This window comes from Cydia fagiglandana, chromosome 25 (assembly GCF_963556715.1).
Source record: "Cydia fagiglandana chromosome 25, ilCydFagi1.1, whole genome shotgun sequence".
In the NCBI taxonomy this organism is placed as follows: domain Eukaryota; kingdom Metazoa; phylum Arthropoda; class Insecta; order Lepidoptera; family Tortricidae; genus Cydia; species Cydia fagiglandana.
The window spans coordinates 9,975,125-10,000,000 of NC_085956.1; the positions used below are offsets into that span (position 1 = coordinate 9,975,125).

Consider the following 24,876-nt stretch of genomic DNA (forward strand, 5'->3'; position numbering starts at 1 on the left):
AATGACAGACATCAAAGACAAATGTTGCATAATTTATTTAAAAAAATATCTAGGTACATATATTACAGGAAGTAGGTATTCAAAATTTGCATCGCGCACCGCGATCTCTCTTTGGGCCCCCCCACATCTGGCATCTTTCGAGCGTCGGCGTCTACAATGCTATGGCCCACGTCGACGCAACGTCGACGCAGCGTCGACGCAACTGCGCAGCGACGTCATTTTCCATAGCGCTGGACCGACGCCGACAGACGCCGACGCTCGAAAGACGCCAGATGTGGGGGGCCCTTTGTGTGCGGGCGAGGCACTGCAACACGCACCGCCAGAGGTACAGGCCGCGTAGCCAAGATGCCAATCGTTTACGCTCCGTAGCGATCGAAACGCAACTGTCACTGTCGCGCTAATATGGAAGAGTGATAGAGAGACATAATGCTTTTCGCTGTCGAAGCGATAGCGATTGTAACCTTGGCTAGGCCGGCAGTTGTGCCTATGGTTCGGCAGAGGGGAAATAGTGCGAATGCCGTCTCGGTGTTGCTCGAAATTCAGCTTCCTTGGTCGACCCCCTAATTATTAGGGCCTAATATAATATGTGACGTTCCACGGTAAAAGGCACCTTATGGCGGTCGGTGCTTACGCTGTTATTAACGACTCTTAAATACTAAATAAATGTTTAAAGTTGACAAGCCAATAATAATCGTCTGTCCCTTTCTGACGTATTGGTATGATGGAAAGGTACAAACGATTATTATCGGCTTGTCAATTTTAGTAAGCGTTTATGAATAAGGGGGAAAACGGTGCTACGCGACTTAATCTCCAACCGCGATACCTTTACCCGCGGAACGTCACATATATATTAAGCAATAAGTTTCTCCTAAAACCCGCTTAAGGTGAGGTATGCCCGGGGAAAATTTTCAGATTCTGTCAAATTACCCCATTTCACACACAAGCACGCGTCACGCACACTACCTCACTTTACCGGGACAGGTCAGTGACCCATCACCCATCCTGTTTTTTTTAAGATGCAAATGAGAGTATTTTGAGTTTCGTCTTAACCACTAGCCTCCTTTGAGGAAGAGAAACTCTAAAAAAGTTCCATTGAAAGAAGGAAGACAAAACAATATATTTTATCTTGTTCTCCTTGTCTGTTCATGTCACATGTGACGTACTTAAATGTAAATTAACTAAATAATCGAATTCATTAGATACTCGAACTAAATAAACCGAATAAATACAGAAGTCGTCAAATGAAAAACGTTATTTAGGTACTACTCTAATCAATAGGGCTTTCGATAAGGCACAAATCAATTCAATGACAATTTCATTAAAATCATATGTGTATTCCGATGATGTTATTATTATATAACTTACCTTAGCTTAGCTTCAGTTTGTATATATTTAGTTATACTACCTAGCTACTAAGAAAAAATTGCATGCTTCTTCAAGTGAAATGTAGGGGAGAGCGGGGACAAAAGTAACTGCGGGTGGAAAGTAACTATTGCTCTGTAGGTTTATCTAATAGACAAAATACCACTCCGCTGCTATTAAGTGATAGACAGTGGTGCCCCCTTCACTCAGTCAGCGCATTCAGTCGAAACGGTCGCCACGTGCTATTAGGTTGTGTGAGAGGACGCAACGTGATTTTTCGAATCTAAAGTACGTTTTTTGACTTTTAGTTATTTGATGTTTATGTTGTATTAAAATTCATACATTTTCTGAATATTTGCATATCCCCTAGAGTGGCATTGTCTGGCTCCCAGTCTCTATGGTGGCGGGGAGCCGGGAGACGGACAGTCATAACAAGCCGTTGAATGGCGGCGCCTCAGATTTAACGGTGGCTTGAGGTTGAGTGGCGCGGCCAATTTAGAAAAATATACGTCTAGTGGCGTGGCCTCCATGGGTGGTCATCGGGAATTTGGCGTGTGTTAGAAATATGACCATTTCTTTAAAAATATGTATGAATGATATTAATTATGTATCATTGAATTCAGCATAAAATGGCTTATTTGATTGTATACCAATGAATTTCATTATATTTATGTGAATTATGCTGGACTTGATCAAATCTCATAATACCAATTTTTTTTCTTTCATGTATAAAAATACGTATAATTAGGAAATAAAACAATTGATTGTAGAAAAAGCAGCCTTTATGACAAAACATTACATTTAACACGATTCACACAGTTTATTTCACTTTTTATCACTGCGTATTCCATTTGTATACCTTTGTAAGGACAATGTTTTTAGCAAATAAATTTCTGGTTTCTAAATGTTCGCGGCTCGAGAGTCGGGTTCCGTAACTCAAAAAGAAAAAACGGAACCCTTATAGGATCACTCGTGCGTCTGTCTATCCGTTTGTCACAGCCAATTTGCTCCAAAACTACTGGCCCAATTAAGTTGAAATTTGGTATACTTATGGAAGTCTGCTACCCAAAGATGGACATGTAATATAAACAAATGAATTTTAAGTATAGGCGGCTATTTTAAGGGGAATATGAGTAAATTAGAAAACCAAGTTTTGCAAACCATATCGTGTTACATAATAAAAGGGCTTATTTTGAGGATCTATATATTTTTTTTATAATTTTATATGAAACAGTTTAAAAGCTATTTAAGAAAATAGGCAAAAAATGACCGTCCCCCCCTCCCTCTTATCTCCGATAAAATTGGGTCTAAAATTTTGAAAAAAAATACACAACCTTCTACCTCTAGATGACAGGAAAACCTATTAGAAATCTAGAGTCCAGCGTGAGTCGGACTTAAGAAAAAAAACGCGGTTGGGCTGTTTTAGGGACACAGCCGCAATTGTTTACGTGAAACTGAAACGTGGTGCGGACAGCTAGTGCGAAGGTCGATGGCCAAGCTCTGCGTTGGGCCGAAGGCCTGAAGCATCCGAGAGAGCCCATACAACCATTTCCAGTCGCCGTTACGACGCGGTGTAGACACATCTTGTGTCGACACCGTCTGTTTCGGTCACAATTCCAGTCGCAGAGTCGTCGCCGTGTCGACACAGTTACCAGAAATGGGGAAGGGTCGACACATGACACAAAGTGACATAAAGTGTGGTCGCCGTGTGCACACATTGTTTCGAGTTTGCGACTACTTTATGCCAATATCATTCGTTCATTCGTTCATTTTGTTCCTGTCAAATGGAAACTGTCAGATGGAAAAATTGTTAAATAAAAATAAGTGACATTAATACGCCATCTCTAAAACGGATTACAAGACGTAATTATATATTGTTTGCATTTATATTACAATAGGACTAAAATTATAATGGGGAATTAAACTGCTCGAGTGATTTGATAAACTAAGTGTAATATAATCAACGCACCACCACATTGTTTTAGTTTAGCCGAAAATGAAATTGTTTACTTCTCAGTGCCTGTGTTCATAACCATATTATTTGATGCATTTTTAGTACTTCGTTGCGTATACTATACTTAAATAACAGAAATAACGCTTTACATACTACGAAACTTGTTAATTATGATGTATAAATATGGTTTAAGGCTGAGAAATATTGCAGTCACAAAGTAGTCGCAAATGATTCGACTTTGTGTCGACTCTGTGTAGACACATGACACGCGCTGTCAAAAGTAATAACAAAGTTACTGGATTTGCAAAATGGCTCCTTGTGTTCATTTGTTTTCAGATATTCTCAAAGTGTAAAAATGCCGTGGTCAGAGATGGGACTTAATAGATTAACTGTTTATTCGACTAATTAATGGAATAAAAAAAACTTCATCCTCAAATTTTAATCGCAATTAGTTTAGTCGACCTATAGATAGAAATTGAATTAATCTGAATATTAATCGAATAAATCTCGGTTGGAAGCGCTGGTGGCCTAGCGGTAAGAGCGTGCGACTTTCAATCCGGAGGTCGCGGGTTCAAACCCCGGCTCGTACCAATGAGTTTTTCGGAACTTATGTACGAAATATCATTTGATATTTGCCAGTCGCTTTTCGGTGAAGGAAAACATCGTGAGGAAACCGGACTAATCCCAATAAGGCCTAGTTTCCCCTCTGGGTTGGAAGGTCAGATGGCAGTCGCTTTCGTAAAAACTAGTGCCTACGTCAAATCATGGGATTAGTTGTCAAGCGGACCCCAGGCTCCCATGAGCCGTGGCAAAAATGCCGGGATAACGCCAGGAAGAAGAAGAAATCTCGGTTGGAAGTTGACAGGGGGCCATTTTTGTACGTAAAAATAATAGAATAATAGAAATGTCTTGCATGCAAATGGTAGTCAAACACTTTGTCATAAAAGTCAAGATGGGTGTCGTTTTATACGTTTTAGGGGGCCCCAATTTTGAAAATGATCACCATTTTGGAATCCAAAATGGCGGCCATGCACTATGTCATAAGAGTCGTCATGGATGTCGTTTTATAGGTTTTGGGGGGCGCAGATTTAGAAAATGATGACCATTTTGAAATCCAAAATGGCGGCCATGCACTATGTCATAAAAGTCGTCATGGGTGTCGTTTTATAGGTTTTGGGGGGCGCAGATTTAGAAAACGATGACCATTTTGGATTCCAAGATGGCGGCCATGCACTATGTCATAAAAGTCGTCATGGATGTCGTTTTATAGGTTTTAGGGGGCCCCGCTTTCGAATATGATGACCATTTTGGAATCCAGAATGGCGGCCATGCAATATGTCATAAAAGTCGTCATGGCTGTCGTTTTATAGGTTTTAGGGAGCGCAGATTTCGAAAATAATAACTATTTTGGAATCCAATATGGCGGCCATGCACTATGTTAAAAGTCGACATGGATGTGGTTGTATTGGTCATGGTCATCATTTTCGAAATCTGCTCTTCCTAACACCTATAAATCAACATCTATGACGGCATATATGAAAAAGTGCACGGCAGACATCTTGGAATCCAAAATGGTCATCATTTTCGAATTCTGCACTCCCTAAAACCTATAAAACGATATCCATGACGACTTTTATGACAAAGTGCACGGCACACATCTTGGATTCCAAACTGGTCATCATTTTCGAAATCGGCACTTCCTAAAACCTATAAGATTATATTCATGACGACTTTTATGACAAAATACGTAGCCGCCATCTTGGATTATAAAATGATCATCGTTTTCGAATTCTGCACTCCCTAAAACCTATAAATCGACATCCGTGACGACGCAAGTTATCTTTATTTTCAGATCTAACAAATTGCTACAGAATACAAAGGACAAAAAAAGAAGCGAGGAGGTAATGAAACAAGCAAAAATACAGATGATTCCTCGACGCAATTGGATGCTTCTTAAATTGTGTCCAGATTTTTTTGTCATAAAAGTTTTTATTTTTCACATATTACTCTCACAAGTTCCGTGATATTTCGACCTTGTAATTTTTTAAGTAAATGTTTTTGTTTATCTATGAGAATCTCACTAGAATAATATAATCAAGGTATGTTTATATTTGATGATTGAAATAGTAACGCGAAAAAAAAATATATATTTGTGTCTTATATTCCTGCCGAAGACTTTTATTTTTCCTTTTCCTTATACACAAGTTTGGCCAAGTAATAAGAATTTAGGGCTCTCAATTTTATTTTGACTTCTACAACAGTAAAGCTACGAGGCCATGTTTGGTATCGTTTTCGTATAAATTCGCAGTACCAAATTTAGTTATGGTATCACATTGACACCATTCCAAAGTAAAAACATATAAACTTATTAAAATACTTTCTTTTAAACTCCTCTTCACGCTTAAACTGCTGAACAGTTTAATTTAAATTAAGTACACATATATTTTGAGTCCCGAGACAGGACATAATAAGTTATCTCAAAAATCATCCTTTAAAGGTGTGAAATGAGGTGTAGGGGGGAATTCAGAATTGACTTCTTGAAGTTAATACTGTTTAAGTTTAGGTTTGAAGTCATGTTTTTAGGGTTCCGTACCCAAAGGGTAAAACGGGACCCTATTACTAAGACTTCGCTGTCCGTCCGTCCGTCCGTCCGTCCGTCCGTCTGTCACCAGGCTGTATCTCACGAACCGTGATAGCTAGACAGTTGAAATTTTCACAGATGATGTATTTCTGTTGCCGCTATAACAACAAATACTAAAAACAGAATAAAATAAAGATTTAAATGGGGCTCCCATACAACAAACGTGATTTTTGACCAAAGTTAAGCAACGTCGGGAGTGGTCAGTACTTGGATGGCTGACCGTTTTTTTTTGCTTTTTTTTGTTTTTGTTTTTTTTTTTGCTTTTTGGTACGGAACCCTTCGTGCGCGAGTCCGACTCGCACTTGCCCCGTTTTTTTATCATTTTTAACTAAATCAAAGATGTAGACCATCCCAAATTTCATATAAATCGGTTCAGCGGTTATTGATTTCCCGTACAAATTTCCACGCCACTTTTCACACCTTCAAAAGATGATTTTGGTTATAAGATCTATCCTATGTCCTGTTCCGGGACGCAAACTATTTCTATACCAAATTTCAACGAAATCGGTTCAGCGGTTAAGCGTCAAAAGGATTTTTAAAAAAACCGGCCAAGTGCGAGTCGGACCCGCGTGTTAAGGGTTCCGTACATTAAGTCCGACTCGCGCTTGACTGCACATTTCTTATAGGTTTTCCTGTCATCTATAGGTAAAGAACTATTTTGTGTATTCAGACGGACAGACATACAGACGCACGAGTGATCCTATAAGTTTTTTGCTTTTGAGGTACGGAACCCTAAAAAGATTTTTTTTAATTTTGTGGAATGGTGTCAATGTGATACCTTAAATGGATTCAGCAACCCAGATTTATACAAAAACGATACCATACACGGCCTAGCACCTTCACTGATGTAGATATATGAAGATAAAATTGAGAGCCCTAAATAAACTTTCAAGAGCGGATATCTCAAAAACTATTCAACATATCGAAAAAATTGACTGCATAAACTTGTAACAAAACTTAAACTTGTGGAAATTAACTTTCATTTTGTATAAATGGCCATGTCGCTAAGATGCATAGTTTCCGAGATATAATCGAAAAACCGGAAAATGGGACCTTCAAACAAAGCCCCCTCTCTTCCTCCCGCTCAAGGGCTACGGCCGGGGACTTTTGATATGTTCACCTCCTAACTTGCCCAAACCAAGTTACAGAGTCAAAAATTGTGTTCCGAGCATTTCCCTCTACAACTTTTTGGAGCATTCGTTGGCTGACCTAAGTAGCTTATTGCATTTCTTTAAAAACTTTTCTGTAAAAGGTTGACGGGTGTTGGGTGTTTATATGGTTTTGGTCAATTATTATCATTTGCATCGCCCATGATGACTTACTAGAATTACTTACGAGCACACGAGACACTAATAGTAGTTTGTCAAACCTTGGTTTTCAAGAGGTATTTTATATTGACATTTGCTGTCACAAATTTGCTGTCAGATTTAGTCGCAAACCGCACGCAAAGTGCACACAAATGTGTCGACACCTTGTTACGGAAAAGTGTACACACGGCGACGACACTTTGTTTCGAAACAATTCTAGACACATTGTGTGGACTCTGTTACGACACATCTGACATTTAGTTACCACTTTGATGATTCTGCGACTGGAATGGTTATATGGGAGGTGCACCTCCACGCAAGGTCGAAGCATGAGCTTTAGGAGGTTAGTGCTCAAACAGAACAAATAATTGGTTTAAGTACGAGTAGCTAAGTGAGAAGGCTGAACTGCCGTATATCGCGACCATCGAATTTCGCAAATTGCGGGGATTTTTCTTTTACACCAATGAAACCGTAGGTAATTAGAGTGACAGAGAGAAATGCCAGCAATTTGCGAACTTCGATTGCCGCGGTTATAGCCCTGTTATCTTGAATTAACAGAGATACGCCTAACAATGAAAAAAAATGTAGGCACTATGCTTAACATAATACTTGAACAAAAAAAAATGGGTAACTAACTATCCTAAGATAGCCAGCCGTGTGTGGACGAATTGAATAAATAGTTGAATGTACTTAAGAACTTCGCTTTGCTCGCTCGTTCAAAAATGTGTGCAGTACTGAACCCTTGGGACGCGAGTTCGACTCACACTTGACCGGTTTTTATTTTGATTTGATATGTCATATTATATTAAATTACAGCCCACTGTGTCTTGTTACTTTTGACCCACAACGTGTTACTTTCTGCACGCCAACGGGGCCATTAGTAACAAAAGACGATTTTTTTAAAACAAAATACACAATTATAATGTTAGTCAAGACGTTAATGTACAGAACATGCACTGACGTTATATACGAGTATGACTACATTAAAGTCATCAAAATAATAATGGTTAACCAGAAACTAAGGTCAAAGTACATAGTGTTACGTTTCTCCCCGCTCTACCCTACGCATCCAAAATTACTGTCCACCTATGTTCATCACTATATTTTTTGCAAATAAATATATCGTTATCTTTATCAATAAATAAAGTCCTGGCAGGGTGGAAATTTCATTTTGGCGGATTCTTTCTCTCTGCATCTGACTGTACCTACAGCTATTACGGGATTTTTTTGGTAAACTTACGGTTATATGTTCAGACTCTGAATCTCTATAGTTAATATTTAAGATATATGGACATATCGGTATCGGCATATTCAAAATATATGGTCCTTGAACTACGTCCAAAGAGAGGTATGGGAATGGGAACTGAGAATGACATCTCGCTTTGTGTGGTAGGGCACAGCACAGCGGATGTCATTCCAGATCTAGAGCAGAGCTCAACCTTACAGAAATCTGCAGCCAAATAACACTAGCACTAGACCCTACTCATAGTGTCCTTCCTGCCGGTGAGTATGGTTGCCAGTTATCAACGAGGGGTGCGGAGTGTTAGACTCGGCAACGCGCATGGAGTTGCAGGCATCCAAAGGCTACGAAGATTGCTTATCATCAGACGGGCCGTATGCTTGTTTGTCATCGACGAGGTATAAAATTAAATATGCACAGAATATCATTGAACGAAAAACTTTGTTTTATTTTATAGTAAATTAGTATAACACTCGATACATAGGCAATCACAAACCAGGCACCGCAGTGGTTTTGGGCTGTAAGCCTCGTAGGCCAGTATGTATAATGTATATCTCGGCCTCACAAGCCGCAAAAACTCGCTGAGGCTAGACCATAGCCGTTTATTTATTCTTGATTTCATGAAGGTTTGCAGAACAGCACGTAACCGCATTATACATCTATCTTAGACGGACCTCACAGCAACAAAATAGGTGTACCACTGCACGATTTTCAAGTAGTACACGAAATATTTACATAATGTTCCGTATTAATAGGTAATATTTGAAGATCAAAAGTTCTCTAACATAAATACAAGATCACAACATTGTCATCACAGTTCATTGACGTTGACGTACAAAAGTACGTCAAATAGGTATGCAGTATTAATGCCAGCATAATGAAAATTAATTCCAATCAATAAGTATGATATGAGTCTTCAAACTTTTTTCATTCTAAGCCGGGTTTCAAGGAGCAAATTACTTAAATGATATTGGAATCGTATTGTTTTAAGATAGTTTACTGCGTTTTTCAACCATTATGCCCCAACAAATCAAATCTAAGATGAGACTCGAGCTCCATGTGATGATAATTATTTACCCTGTTTTTTTAAATACTATTTGTCTACTGGTATACTTTTTCGTATATGTATATGACTTAATGTCGAAATAAATGCGAAAACAAACTGTCATTTTAATTAAATTCGCGATACGTGTGCTTTGATCCGAGCCCAGCGGGCATCTGATCAAAGAAGTTGCGTGCACGGAACCGCTGATATCATATTTTCGAACTTATTTAGTGAATGTGAAATTAAAAAAAAAAAGTAATCCTGGTAGTCGTTCAAGCATACAATTGCGCGTACATAGAAGCAGTTTTCATATTTCTATCTTTTGTGCACAAATTGTTACGAATCTTTAAAGTCCGTTTTAGACCTATGTTCGTGATCGTTTTCTATCGAGCAAAAGTCAAAAACTTAGGATTCTAATCGCTCCACTCACTAGGAAAAGCCCTCAAGTTTGCTAATTGAATGTATGGCAGCCGTATTGTGATCCAAAAAAGAGCTACGGCTTTTAAAAAACTCCGTTTTCTGAACTCACTGCACCTTAATCTTCTGACTTAGACTACATCGCAAAGCCGTCAGGTGCTCATCAGCTCGTCTGTCTGTAACCCAATATCTCGGGAACCGGCCGCATGCCGAATATAGACTAGCCCGCGACTCCGCCTGCTTAGGGTACCCTAATTTAAAATTAGGTACCTACCTAATAAGTTTTTGGCAAAAATTTCATTTTTGGTACAAGCTTTTATCGCTGACTGTACTTTTCTTACGACAGACAACTAATACTCATCGAGACAAACACAATTAGGTTGCGTTGTTTCATTACACAGCTCTTATGGCCCCTCCTGTCTCCATCATCAGATCAGCTCGATAGTACCATAATATTGCATGGATGAATGATACTTTTTGATTTGATTTATTTTCTTTTCTATTGTTTAATATTGTATTGTTGTTTGACATGAAATTGTATATTACCTAGTAGCACATTTTAATTTTTATTATTATTTACATGACTAAATTATAATTCAATAATTATTATGTACTATTTTTGCTACTTGCATGTATAATTTGCCAGCGCTTTGGTGCGAACTGTAATGCTGTAATATTGTAATAAATAAATAAATAAATAAATAAATAAATAAAATTGCATTGTCATCCGATTTATACATGCATGCAAAACTTCAGCTCAATCGGAAACCGGGAAGTGGATCAAATTTAACTTGCAAGATTTGATTACAGACAGACAACGGGACAGGTGAAACTAAATAAAAGCTTGGAAGTACATAATAAAGTGTCATTTTATGGAACGGTGTTTGAAAACTACTTATATTGATTTTATCCATTCAAAGTGAAATTTTCAATTTAATCATATTTATTTAAACGACTATCGGTCCAGACCCAGACGGTCGTCAAATGTTTGGTTTGAGAAGATGTTTGCAGTACTGAAAAATCTGAAGGTGTCCTTTAGCTCTTCTATAATAGCAGTTTATGTGACTATTACATAATGGAAGGCTTTAAAATACGCTCCATTTTATTTTATTTCTACTATTTTATGTCGCACTGTAATTGTTAGAAGAAAGTTTTTGGAAAAGTAATAAGTACTTAAATATAAATTACATGTAACAATAGGTACCTACAAAAAATCTTTTTCTACGTTAACTAGGGTCAAGGCGGGAACAGTGGCTCTACTAGACGTGCCTCACTCAACCTAATTTCAACACTAGAGAGGCTATTTGCTTCCCTGCTAAAACAGCAGAGACATTCAGTAATCAGACAAATTCAAATTGGCGAGCAATGGTTATTCCAAAGATAATAAGTAGTATAGATAGAATCATATCGTCACACCGAGTTTGCAAAACGCTCCTTACTCAGTGGCTAAAAACGAAATCATATGAGGAAACGGAAAAACTACTAATCTTAGAATACTAAATAACACAAATAAAAAATGGCAATCGGACAGAATAGACTCTGTCATATATATATATACACACACACACACACACACACACACACACCCACACACGCACACACGCACACACGCACACGCGCGAGCGATTTTCATGCATTTACATTTATTATTATATTTAAGCTACTTACAATAAAATAAATCTGTTAAAATTTAACACCTAATTATAAGCATCTAACGTGTAAGCTAAAAATGGTCATTGTTATTGTTGTTATTTTAGTTTTAGAAATTATATTTTTAGGTATTTATGTTTAGATAAAAAGTTTGTTGTTAACCTAGGGAAGAGCGGTGCCTCCCAACACAGGCAATTCTTTGCTTACCGGGCGGCTCCATCCCCTAAACCATGGCCACGTGTATTTAAAAGAAATAAAGGATTTTGTATTGTATTTGTATTTGTATCGTGAAAGTAAATTTCGTAGTGTCGGTAAATTTACTGCCATCTTCGACACAGGATTAAAACTTTTCACAACACTCAGAAAGATGGCGCCGCCATATTTTTGGCCTATTCTCATGTAGATGGCGACACCCTTTGATGTTCAACAAATTTAACACATATCAGTGAAAGAACAAGGATCAAAGTCAAATGGCGTTATAAACGTTTTAATCCTGTGTCGAAAGCAGTAAATTTACTGTGACTACAAAATTTACTTTTACAATACGCCTCTATTCTTAATTCTCTTTGGTTATTCTAACACAAGAGGGTACTCCTGTTACAGTACAGAGTGGGGACCGTTACCGGAATAACTAAAAATTAAAATATCTCAGCTTATTACATTAACGGTGCCCCGTTACCGGTATAGCCAGGCGTGGCTCACTCCGCAATTTCGTCACTTTGCTACAGGTAGCTAAAAGTTCATCCGTTCGGCCCCAATTTTGGGGTTTGCCATAAGCCGCGCGTGGCGCTGTCGCCACCTAGCTGCCATATCTGTGCTGATCGTAACAGACGCGTTTTGTTAGAGAGTGAGTCTTCTGTACCTAGTACTATTATTTATTCTGTGGTATAGCTAAAAATTAAAATATCTCATAGCTTATTACATTATTTCTTGGATATTATAAAATAGTATTTAGGAAAGGAGGTAAGGATAATGATTGATCAGATTAGCTAAATTAAGTGCAAAAATATACATAAACAACCAAGATACCGAAATTGAATACCGGTAAATTTTATAGAAAAATATAGCGGTATTCGGTCCCTGGTATAAAGCGATATTTAGGCGACTGAGCCACTGTTCGACTTGAGCCACTGTGCCCGCCTTGACCCTACTTGCACAATTAAGCTACACCGTCTTATACGTCACTTTGCCAGCCACTTCATATTTCACGATCGACTTGTTGACGAGTTAATACGAGTAGCTATCGGGTTACCATGGTAACACAATATTGAGTAAAAGTAATAGTCTCGAGTAAAAGTAAGTCACGCAATACTTATTATGTTACTGCAATATTAATAGTGTAAAGATAAATTGTGACGTTCCACGGCAAAAAGTACCTTATGACGGCTGGCGCTTACGTCGTGTAGCGCCGCAATATATATTGGAGTGGCGTTAATATTAGCATAAGCGCCAACCGCCATAAGGTACCTTTACTCGTGGGACGTCACAATTATTATGAAGTGAAATTGGTGTTTAAGAGGAAAGAGGTCACGTAGTCTCCATTTTCCTCTCTGGATATTACTATTAAGTAGGCAGCAGTTACCTAAGTCAGCAGCAGAAGTTGCTAAGCGGGCGAAGTGTTCAAAATCACCTTGACGCGCTCTTATTCTCTTCATAATAAAGTTACGTCAAGATCATTGTGAACATCTGTCCGTCTTTCTGTCCTGTCTGTCACCAGGCTGTATCTCATGAACTGTGATAGCTAGGCACTTGAAATTTTTACAGGTGATGTATTTCTTTTGCTCTCCCACACAACGAAGGTGCTTTTTTGCCGTTTTTTGAGTAATGGTACGAAACCTTTCGCAATTTCGGGGTTGGTCCCGTAGTAAAAGTTGCTCAGAATAATCCCAAAACCTCCCTGGCAACGGAAATACACTTATTTTTTAGGCACCCTGTATATTAAAGTATGCCATATTTATGCCATTCGATTTCCGTAAGGTTTACTCGGGTAATTCCGAATGTCACAAAACTGTCGGATAATTCCGAAAGGAGACTTTTATTATGATGGAATTTAGGGTGATTTTCATCTGAATTTCGGAATTATCCGACATTCGGCATTACCCGAATACACCTTATTTATTGTGGAGTGAAATAGGTCGCGGTACAGGAATTGGGAGGGGGGCGGGACTTTTCGGGGCAAAACGTTGGGTTTACACTGATCAAGTTTTCTTTTCACTGATTTAAACTTTCACGATTATTAAACATTATCAAAATCACTATTACGATTTCACGATTTTCACGATTATTATGCCGGAACCACACTTCGCTATGCGTTATTTGTTATGCGCGTTATTCGGCCGCATACGACGAAGTGTGGAGGGTTCAGTCGTCTATATTTGCTATATTTGCCCTCATAACGCATAAGCGCGAATAGCAAATACGCCTATCCGTCCACCTGTCGGTTTTTTGACACACTTCAAAGGGCACGAATAATAAGTTTGGCACATCGGCACGAAGTGTGGATGCCGTGTTTGTTGGTCGCTCACATAACAAATATTTGAGCGAATACAGCGTAGTCGCATAACAAATAACGCATAGCGAAGTGTGGTTCCGGCATTATATCTTTAGTGTCGTGTGTCGACAGAGTGACATCCCTAGTGCGCAAAACGTTCAAACTGATAAACAAGGCCAAGTGCGGGTAGTTCGAAAAAATCGCGCGGCTAGAAGATGTTGCTGTCAACTTGAGCCAGTCTTCTCCGAGACCACGGGGACAACGCCGTCCTCGAAACGTCGGAGGTAAATCTTAAAACTTAAATACGCGATTAAGTTTCAAGTTTTATTTTATTTGTGGCTTTCTAATAAAGAACGGTTCTTACGTTTCATGTGCAATAACGACGTTTTTATCAGAATTTCTTTTGGAATTTCAGATGGATGCACACCTCCTGGGATGGATTACACGCATTTATAGGCCAAACCAAAGAGAATCAAATTTCCTACAATTTTTGTCCTCACGGTTTTACTTTAAAATCAAAAATCGCCGAGTTATTCAAGAAGAACCGTTTTGCGAATTTACACAGGAGCCTGATTCAGTCTACTTTTTGAATTTACACTCCCAGTGACCCCGAGGGACCTACGAAAAAAAAATCCAAGAACTGATTATTCACGGGTAGGGTCGGTTTTTTGGATTTAATGAGTGGACTAACTTGTAGAGAATCAAATTTCCTACAATTTTTGTCCTCACTCACGGTTTTACTGTAAAATCAAAAATGGCCGAATTATTCAAGATAAACCGTTTTATTTTTAAAAGCCATTTTTCGAATATACGCAGGAGCCTGATTCAGTCTACTTTTTGAATTTACACTCCCAGTGACCGCCCCGAGGGACCTACGAAAAAAAAATCCAAGAACTAATTATTCACAGGTCAAAATCATACATATAATGACTCAACTAGATTGTTGTGGATCAGACACTGGAGAAAAAAAAATCGGATTTTAAAACGATTATACAAAACAAAAACAAATTCAAATTGGCGGCCATTTTTTACAATCTTTGACTACGAACTCATATTAAGGTATCTTTCGGATCCTCAAATGTCAATTCATATCATGATTAGAGCAAATTTTCCGTCGGACGTACCGTTTTTGAACTACAAGCAAAAAACTGAAAAAGCGCAAAACTTTTTCCACAACTTCTGGAATAGAGAAAACTTGGATTACGCTAATTTAGAACCAAATGAAGGTATTAAGACGATTTGCAGCTTGCTGGGAATTAATTCCTCGAAAAAATCTAATTTGATTGGCCTATTAGGACTAAATAAAGGTACAGTCACCTGCAATAATATGTTACTCTTCAATGGCCGCAAAAATATGTGACGCGCTCTTATAGCTCTACAAATAAGATCGTGTCAGATATTTTTGCGGCCTTCATTGTGTAACATATTATTGCAGGTGACTGTACATATTAAAACGATTTCCAGCGTGCTGGGAATTAATTCCTCGAAACGCTATTTTTGGTCCGAATTTGATAGGCCTATGCTGCAGCAACATAATAATTATTTATGTATTGACTTCATCGTACTTTTGCCAACCTTTCGTCTTGATATTCCCCGTTTGGGTTTAATCACGCCCGCAGTTGGCGGACATCTTGGTTTTTTTAGGTTAATAGTCGTTCATTGTGACAATTACTGGGTTGAAAAATATTTGCGGACCGCCCAGTGCCCCGATTATGATATTATTGCCCGGAAAATGGGGTATTTTTCCTCGTTAATGTTTTAATCATATTTTTAAGTTCATTTCATAATATATTCAGTTAGCAAAGAAAAACCGGACAAGTGCGTGTCGGACTCGCACACCGAGGGTTCCGAACTTTTTAGTAAAGTTGGTCAAGCAGATCTTGTCAGTTGTCAAAGGCGGCAAATTTGAAGCATGTAGGCGCGAAGGGATATCGTCCCATAGAAAATTTGAATTTCGCGCCTTTTCTACTGCCAAGATTTCCTTGACCATCTACATTTGTTGTTATATCGGCAACAGAAATATATCATCTGTGAGAATTTCAACTGTTTATCACGGTTGAAGAGGCAGACGGCCTGACAGACAGACGGACAGCGAGTCTTAGTAATAGGGTCCCGTTTTTACCCTTTGGAACTCTAAAAACTAGCCTTTTCGGCTCACTGTACTAACAACAACACTTGATCAAAGGTAGACCTTATAGCCCTTACAATAAGGCTTACTCTCGGTCAAGTCAACTGTGGACGATGGTACAGTCATCAGCAATAGTATCTTACACAACTAGGGCCGCAAAAATATATGACGCGCTCTTATTGCGCTCCAAATAAGAACGTGTCACATATTTTTGCGGCCCTAGTTGTGTAAGATACTATTGCTGATGACTGTACACTCACAGCTTACAGATGAGTGGACTCGTGACACGCGACTAGTGCCTTTTTTGGGGTTCCTTCACTAAACTTCAATATCGAACATTGAACTTATATTGCTACGTATTATGGCTCCTCTACATGGGCCACCATCATCTTCCTCGCATAGTCCCGGCATTTTGCCACGGCGCATGGAAGCCTGGGGTCCGCTTGACAACTAATCCCAAGAATTGGTGTAGGGCTGTAGGCAATAGTTTTTACGAAAGCGACTGCCATATTTGACCTTTTAACCAAGAGGGTAAACTATGTAGGCCTTATATTGGGATTGGTCCGGTTTCCTCAAAACTCTCATCATTTCTCACTGGGTAAATATCAAATGATATTTCGTACATAAATTCCGAAAAACTCACTGATACGAGCCGGAATTTGAACTCGCGACCTCCGGATTGAAAGTCGCACGCTCTTACCGCTAGGCCACGAGCGCATCAAGGTAAATTCGCACTATAATGGTTGTAAAGCACAATTCCGCTCAATAGGGTAAAAAAGGGTGGAAGTTTTCGTGGCGAAATTTCCGACCCGTCAGACTCAGGTCTGGACGTTTTCCGGGTAAAGGCCCGTGCTCATTGACCCGGGGCTAAGCGGTTAAACCGGTAACCCAGTGTCAAATTGTATTTGTAACCATAGTAACCCAGGTTTAACCGGTTAACCCCGGGTTCGTGGGATGGTGCAAGTGGCGCTAAGAGATCTAATTCACATCTAATAGATATCTTACTCTATCTAACGTAAAAGTGACATTGGTTGCCCGAATTGCGCTGCAAAAGAGAACTAGTTGATATCTAAACTATAACGTATCTAGAATGGATCTAGTACGTGTCGTCTCTTGTGACTATCTTGAAGTTCGAATACGGCAGTATTGCAGTGACTGTACGTGTTATGCAGCTGACTATACATGGACAGTCGCCATTAGATATATAGAAGCGGCCATGGTGTTCACAATATCTGAACACGCACACTCTAACGCCCTGACAATTGAGGCGTGTTCAGATATTTGTGAACACCTTGGCCGCTCCGATATATCTGATGGCGACTGGACATACTAATACCGATCGCTGATAAGGCACTACAATGGGTAAGGGATTGTGCACAAATCTCGCGAGGTGTTTTCGGCTATTTTTTTACCCCCCCGCCCCCTTGATGATATTTGGTGAGGTTTTTGGCTACCCCCCTCCCCCCACACGTGTATTTTTTTTAAATTCTTTCATTCGACCTAATTTTAAGATAAATAGTTTTATATGTAGAAAATATTGTTTATTTTTCTATTTTCGTTAAATAGACTCGCTATTTTGAAGTGCAGAGTGAAGATTTATGTTTAACGAAACCGAGAAAAGGTATCTACTCATGTGGTAGGTTTTTTCTTAGTTTCGTTCACTGTAGAAAAATACACGTGAGGTTTCCTTATACCCCCCTCCCCCGGTATCGTCTTGGGTCGTCCCATTCGTTTTTCGTCAAGTTCTTAAACTAGTCCTATTCTGCTTACGTCACTCGTTCTACATTGAAAGCCACCGGCGATTATGACGAATGCAGAATGGGTGACGAAAGTAAGAACGCAAGCTATTTAAATTCCCCCAACATGATCTATCGTGATTTTTTCGTGTCCCCCCCTACCCCTATCGAACCTCGCGTGATTTGTGCACAAGCCCTAAGACAGCGGTCGGCAACCTTTTAGCAGCCAAGGGCCACATAAGGGCTACATAGGAGTTAACGAAGTGGACGCGGGCCGCACTTTGTTAATATTTATGACTTTATCAGACATTTTCATTAATTACCAATATTACATACAAAATAGCCAGGGAGACTCGCGGGCCGCAAGTGAGAGGTTCACGGGCCGCATGCGGCCCGCGGGCCGCTGGTTGCCGACCACTGCCCTAAGACACTACAATATGGGTAAGTATCTAATAATAGAAAGGAGTCGGTCAGTTCGTGACAAGTTTATTAAGGCACAGCTTTCGCAATTCGCCCTTGAAAGTGATTAGGAGAGCTTTTGTGTCACAACATATTATAGTACATTGTGCAACATACTATTACGTATAAACAAAGACATATGTAACTTCGTATAAGATGAATAAAGTGTAAGAAAAAACCGGGCAAGTGCGAGTCGGACTCGCGCACGAAGGGTTCCGTACCATAATGCAAACAAAAAAAAAAGCAAAAAAAAAAACGGTCACCCATCCAAGTACTGACCACTCCCGACGTTGCTTAACTTTGGTCAAAAATCACGTTTGTTGTATGGGAGCCCCATTTAAATCTTTATTTTATTCTGTTTTTAGTATTTGTTGTTATAGCGGCAACAGAAATACATCATCTGTGAAAATTTCAACTGTCTAGCTATCACGGTTCGTGAGATACAGCCTGGTGACGGACGGACGGACGGACGGACGGACGGACAGCGAAGTTTTACCCTTTGGGTACGGAACCCTAAAAACGTGCCTCGGAAATCATGAAAGAGTCATTCTCGAATAGATGCCGCACACACCTTTGGCCTATTCTCGGCTAGATGGCGTTAACGACATCGTTTCATATTTAACAATTTGAACACATAGATATCAGTGATTGAACATGGATCAAAATTATATAAAAATAATAAAATCATTTATCCATATATATAATTTGTTTGATAATTTTGTGACTAAAAAATTAACAGGACAGGACCCCTCTATACTATCTATTCCTTTTGGTATAAGTGAGTGAGTGAGTGTTTTGGTGAGTGAGTGGTTTGGTTTGGTGAAGTACGAGAGTCTAAATATTCACGACAGCCGCATGCTGGAGTGAATTAAAGATTCGAGTAACAATATTATAATATCCAGAGTTGCACACAAAGTTTTTCTTGTGAAGAAAAAACTAAATTTTAAGTGAAATCAATCTTAAATGTCTCCCTAGGGAGTTGTAGCTTTTTTTCTCAACCCATAACTCCCGCGGGAACAATATAGGTATTTGTTCTGCAGTACCCCCGCTTGAAATAAGGTAGGTATTATTCGAGTAAGTGTGATGAAAAGACTTTTTCAGGCATAGTACGATTACGGGTTATCCGCAGATGGTCTAGAACGCAAAATGACTAGTGTATTGTTTTGCCTAAATCGCAATTAGTCTACATCGCAAACGGTCTAGAACGCAAAATGTCCGAATTATTTTTTCCGTTTTATCTTAACTTTATAGCGATGTCGACGGAGCCCCGCTTCCGCGGGGCTCTTATTTTTTGCTGTTTGTCCTTCAGCCATTTGAAGATACCTAGCGAACCTAACCTACCTATGTAAAATGTGGTGATCTAAAAAGTGGGCATTTTGCGTTCTAGATGTAGACTAATTGCGATTTAGGCAAAACAACACTCTATAGTAATTTTGCGTTCTAGACCATCTACGGATAACCCCGATTGACCACATACGCGCCAATAAAATTACATTTCGGTGTTGGTCCGATAGTACGTAAAAGTTGCTCACAGTATAATCCCAAAACCTCTCTGGCAAAGGGAATGCAGTTATTTATTAGCCATCCTGTATACTTCCTACTTTTAGGTATAAATCCTAAAACTGACAGCCGTATTCGAACAATGAGATACGTCAAATACTAGATATTGAAACGATATGGATTGAATATGTCAGTGTCAAACAAGTGTCAAAATTGACGTTTCTTCAAACAAAAACGTCACTATGAAACGTCATATCGTTTCAATATCTAGTGATAGTATTTGACGTACCCATTGTTCGAATACGGCTGTGACTCATTTGCAGCTACTAGGCCTTATCTAATAAAGCCATTATCAAGTCAGTAACATTATTACACTGCATTATTATACTTTATCCTGGTATAACCACGAAATTGAGGAGTAAGGCACATAATTAATTTAAAATTTATGCCTTTTACGATTTGCCGTCAGAAAGTTTCCTTAATTATGAAATTTTCACCTGGAATAAATATATATTATAAATATTATAAGATCATATTATTTTAACATGTCAAAAATGAATGTTTCTTTGTTTCCTATGAAATTTTCATGAAATTTCAGAGGACTTTTTTCCATCAATCATATCTGAAAATATTGACACGGACAAAGTGCCAAGGAACCTTAACATAATAATTGTGATAAGGTCGTATGGACCTGGATATGGACCGTATCGATATTTTTAGACGTGACTGTACTGAATACGGAATATTAGGCAAAGCTCTGCGTAGGTGGCGCCACTAGCACATTCAATAAACAAACCTCATTGACATCATCAGTGCGTCACTAGGTCACGGCCGACCGTGAAACACGACAATCGAATGTTCGGTTTCTGCCTCACGATCACTTTTGCAAATTCGATCGATAGAGAGGCAGATAAAGAAATTTCGATTTACGCGTTTCGCGGTAGACCACCTGTATAAACAAACCGCCTTGGTGCATCAATGCCATAGTGAAAACTTGTTAAAAAACTTTTTGAGGCCTAGTATGTGTAAGTTTGACCAAATTGATGATAGTAGACCGAACGGGAATGCTGCCGGATGTTCAGAACATACAAGGCATTGACACTGAAGACAACTTTATCTATTTGAACAGAATAGAATAGAATAGAAATACATTTATTTATGACAAACAAACACAGATGACAAAAACATGTTGACAAATATACAATGTATAACATTTAGTGAAAAATGCCATAATAGCGGAAGCAGTTATAAAGTTGACCCAAAATTTTTTTATTAAGCTATGAGCCTCATCACATATGTTCCTTGAGTAATTCTAAGCATTTCAAGCCTGGGAGGCAATAAGAAATGTGTGTCTACTCGGATTTGTAATGGATTCAAACTTTCAACCCCTTTTTAACCCTGTTAGGGGATGAATTTTAGAAAACGCTGAAATTACTTTTCCTGTCTTTTAATAATATCCCCAAATACAAAGATTCAAGTCCCGCGTTCGAAAATTTTTTTGATATCCATACAAACTTTCAACTCCTTTTTCACCATCTTAGGGGATGAATTTTCAAAAACGCTGAAATTAGTTTTCTTGTATTTTAATAATATATCGTTTTACGAAGTTTCAAATTCCTAGCTTAAAATAAAACTTGAACCCCATACAAACTTTCATCCCCTTTTTAACCCCCTTAGGGGTTGAATTTCTCAAAATCGCTTCTTATCTCTTGTACACTTTATAAATGTAATCTAGTGTGCAAATTTCAACTTTCTATCTTTTGTAGTTTCGGCTCCGCGTAGCAAAAATCTCCAACCAAATTTTTCACCTTTTTACGTTTTTCTTGTAAAATTACTATGAAATTGAAAAAACAAATATCAGCAATGAATTCGACGTCTTTGGTTTATACGGAAATGATACCAAACTTGCCCTAGTACCCACCAGGATCAGAGTAGATTTTTTTTAAAGATGACGGATGGCGGCCGTCTTTGTACCCCACCCTCCCCCCCACTTCAGGCTAGAAATGCTTAGAATTACTCAAATATCAGATGTGATGAAGCTCATAGCTTAATAAAAAAAATTTGGGTCATGTATGGCAGCGTTACATAACTGACTCCAGTATAAAAGGGTCACAACTCAGCATGTTGCTGGCAAAGCCAGCGCTGTTCTTCCGTTGTAACCCAGGCGTACGCCGTTCGACGACGAGGCGGTTATGCTATGATTTACTAAACTAATTAAAAACTAGAACTATACCTAAAACATAAAATTGAAACTAAAACTATTATATACAACTTCAACATTGCGGCAATTGCCGTATCTGGAACAGGCCTGACAGCCAAGTGACAGCTGGCCGCCACGCCATGGCCACGTTACACGGCACCGACACCAGCACGGCCATATTTAGCGGAAGCAGTTATAAAGTTGACCCAAAAATTTTTTATTAAGCTATGAGCTTCATCACATATGTTCCTTGAGTAAATTCTAAGCATTTCAAGCCTGGGAGGCAATAAGAAATGTGTGTCTACTCGGATTTGTAATGGATTCAAACTTTCAACCCCTTTTTAACCCTGTTAGGGGATGAATTTTACAAAACGCTGAAATTACTTTTCCTGTCTTTTAATAATATCCCCAAATACAAAGATTCAAGTCCCGCGTTCGAAATTTTTTATGATATCCATACAAACTTTCAACTCCTTTTTCACCACCTTAGGGGATGAATTTTCAAAAACGCTAAAATTAGTTTTCTTGTATTTTAATAATATATCGTTTTACGAAGTTTCAAATTCCTAGCTTAAAATAAAACTTGAACCCCATACAAACTTTCATCCCCTTTTTAACCCCCTTAGGGGTTGAATTTCTCAAAATCGCTTCTTATCTCTTGTACACTTTATAAATGTAATCTAGTGTGCAAATTTCAACTTTCTATCTTTTGTAGTTTCGGCTCCGCGTAGCAAAAATCTCCAACCAAATTTTTCACCTTTTTACGTTTTTCTTGTAAAATTACTATGAAATTGAAAAAACAAATATCAGCAATGAATTCGACGTCTTTGGTTTATACGAAAATGATACCAAACTTGCCCTAGTACCCACCAGGATCAGAGTAGATTTTTTTTAAAGATGACGGATGGCGGCCGTCTTTGTACCCCACCCTCCCCCCCACTTCAGGCTAGAAATGCTTAGAATTACTCAAATATCAGATGTGATGAAGCTCATAGCTTAATAAAAATTTTTTGGGTCATGTATGGCAGCGTTACATAACTGACTCCAGTAATTTGTGCTATGACACAGCTATCCACGTGTACATTTTGTGCAGAAAACTTAAAAACTTCTAGTCGTAAAAGCTTTAAACAAACCAAACTATATCACTAAATTAATTATTTGGAAAAGACGAACAAATTAAAAAATAGTGCAGAAATGGTTGGCTCATGGGACATAACTACAGGTATGTGAAAAAAAAAGGCTTCTTAGATAAAACTAGTATCACATCTTAAACTCCTGTCTTTGCTGATGTTCATATATCTCTTTTTTTAGCGTAACTTTGAAACTATGCACACTTTTCAGGTTCCTTAAAGGCGGAGACAGATTGTTCCAGCATTTTGTTGCCAAATATCTGAAACTTCCGCGGAATGCAGCCGAACAGTGACGGTGCGTTAACAACTGCAACCCACATTGTCGAGCTACACGCGTCTTACGGAAGGAAAGTTTCTCAAAGAGATACGCAGGAGACCGCTGGTGTACTACCTCAAAAAGAAGACTTGCCAGATGAAGCTTACGTCGGTGTAGCATTTTAAGCATGTTGCATTTGTTTAAAAATGGGGTTACATGTGCCCTTAACGGAATATTGAAGCAAAAACGGGCACAAGCGTTCTGAACTCGTTGCACCAGTCGCTTTGTTTTAGTGAGTAGTCGTGGACCATATACTATATCCATATAATTTAATTTTGACAGAACAAGTGAGTCAACTAATTGGATGCGTAGAGTTTCACACAAGAAAGGTCTTATCTTGTACAAAACTTTTAACTTATAGAAACAGCTCCTAACAAAATTTGAAATATGTTTCTCATACCTGAGCTCCGAATCCATTAATAGGCCTAAGTTTCGTGCTTCACTGACACGCTCGATGGCATTTCCCATTAATTTTACATCCATTGTAGGATTAAGCCTAGCCAGCTGATGTTTACTGCCAAATGCTAGGTACTTTGTTTTGGCAGGGTTCAATAATAAGCCATTACTGGTAGCCCAGTCCGCTATTCTACAAAGATCCTCATTTAGTTTGCCTATTGCATTGTCAATGTCCAACTGCTTGAATGAGATATACACCTGCACATCGTCTGCATATATGTGGTATTTACAATGTTTTATATGCCTTATTATGTCGGCAGAGTACAAAATAAACAAGATCGGGCCGAGGATCGAGCCTTGAGGCACCCCTCGTGCTAGTTTCATGCTCTCTGAGATTAGCGATGAGCCATCACTCAAGCTCAATTTTACATGCTGGCTACGATTTGCAAGGTAACTATCAAACCATTTAAGTGCACCAGAATCAAACCCGTAGTAGCTCAATTTTGATAACAATAATACCGTATCTATACAATCGAATGCCCGGGAAAAGTCTAGCAGCACTAATATAGTACACATTCCTTGATCCTGAGCACACAGTATATGATCAGTGACATCGAGCAAAGCAGTCATGGTGCTCCTTCCCTTCCTAAAGCCCGACTGTACATCCGGTAAAATATTGTTTTTCTCTATATAGTTATTCTGTTAATTGCAAGCACACAGCCTTCTCCAACACCTTAGACAGACAGGGCAATAGACTTACTGGTCTAAGATCTTTAAGCTGGGTAGGATTTGTAATCTTAGGGAGGGGTCGTACAACTGCTTGCTTCCAGGCGTCAGGAAAAGAAGAAGTTAGAATAGAAGCATTTATCAATTTTGTTATTATGTCCAAACTGTTAGGTAATGT

At 38.8% G+C, this 24,876-nt stretch overlaps 1 protein-coding gene across 1 annotated transcript in view; it reads right to left on the reverse strand.

Moving 5' to 3' along the window:
- Nucleotides 1-393: 393 nt before the first annotated feature.
- The window catches only part of LOC134677036 (uncharacterized), a 148,770-nt gene continuing 124,287 nt past the window's right edge, over nt 394-24,876 (reverse strand). Inside the window, exon 2 of the mRNA XM_063535459.1 lies at nt 394-466. The gene's annotated coding sequence lies outside the window, so the exon portion shown is untranslated. The remainder of the gene's footprint in view (nt 467-24,876) is intronic.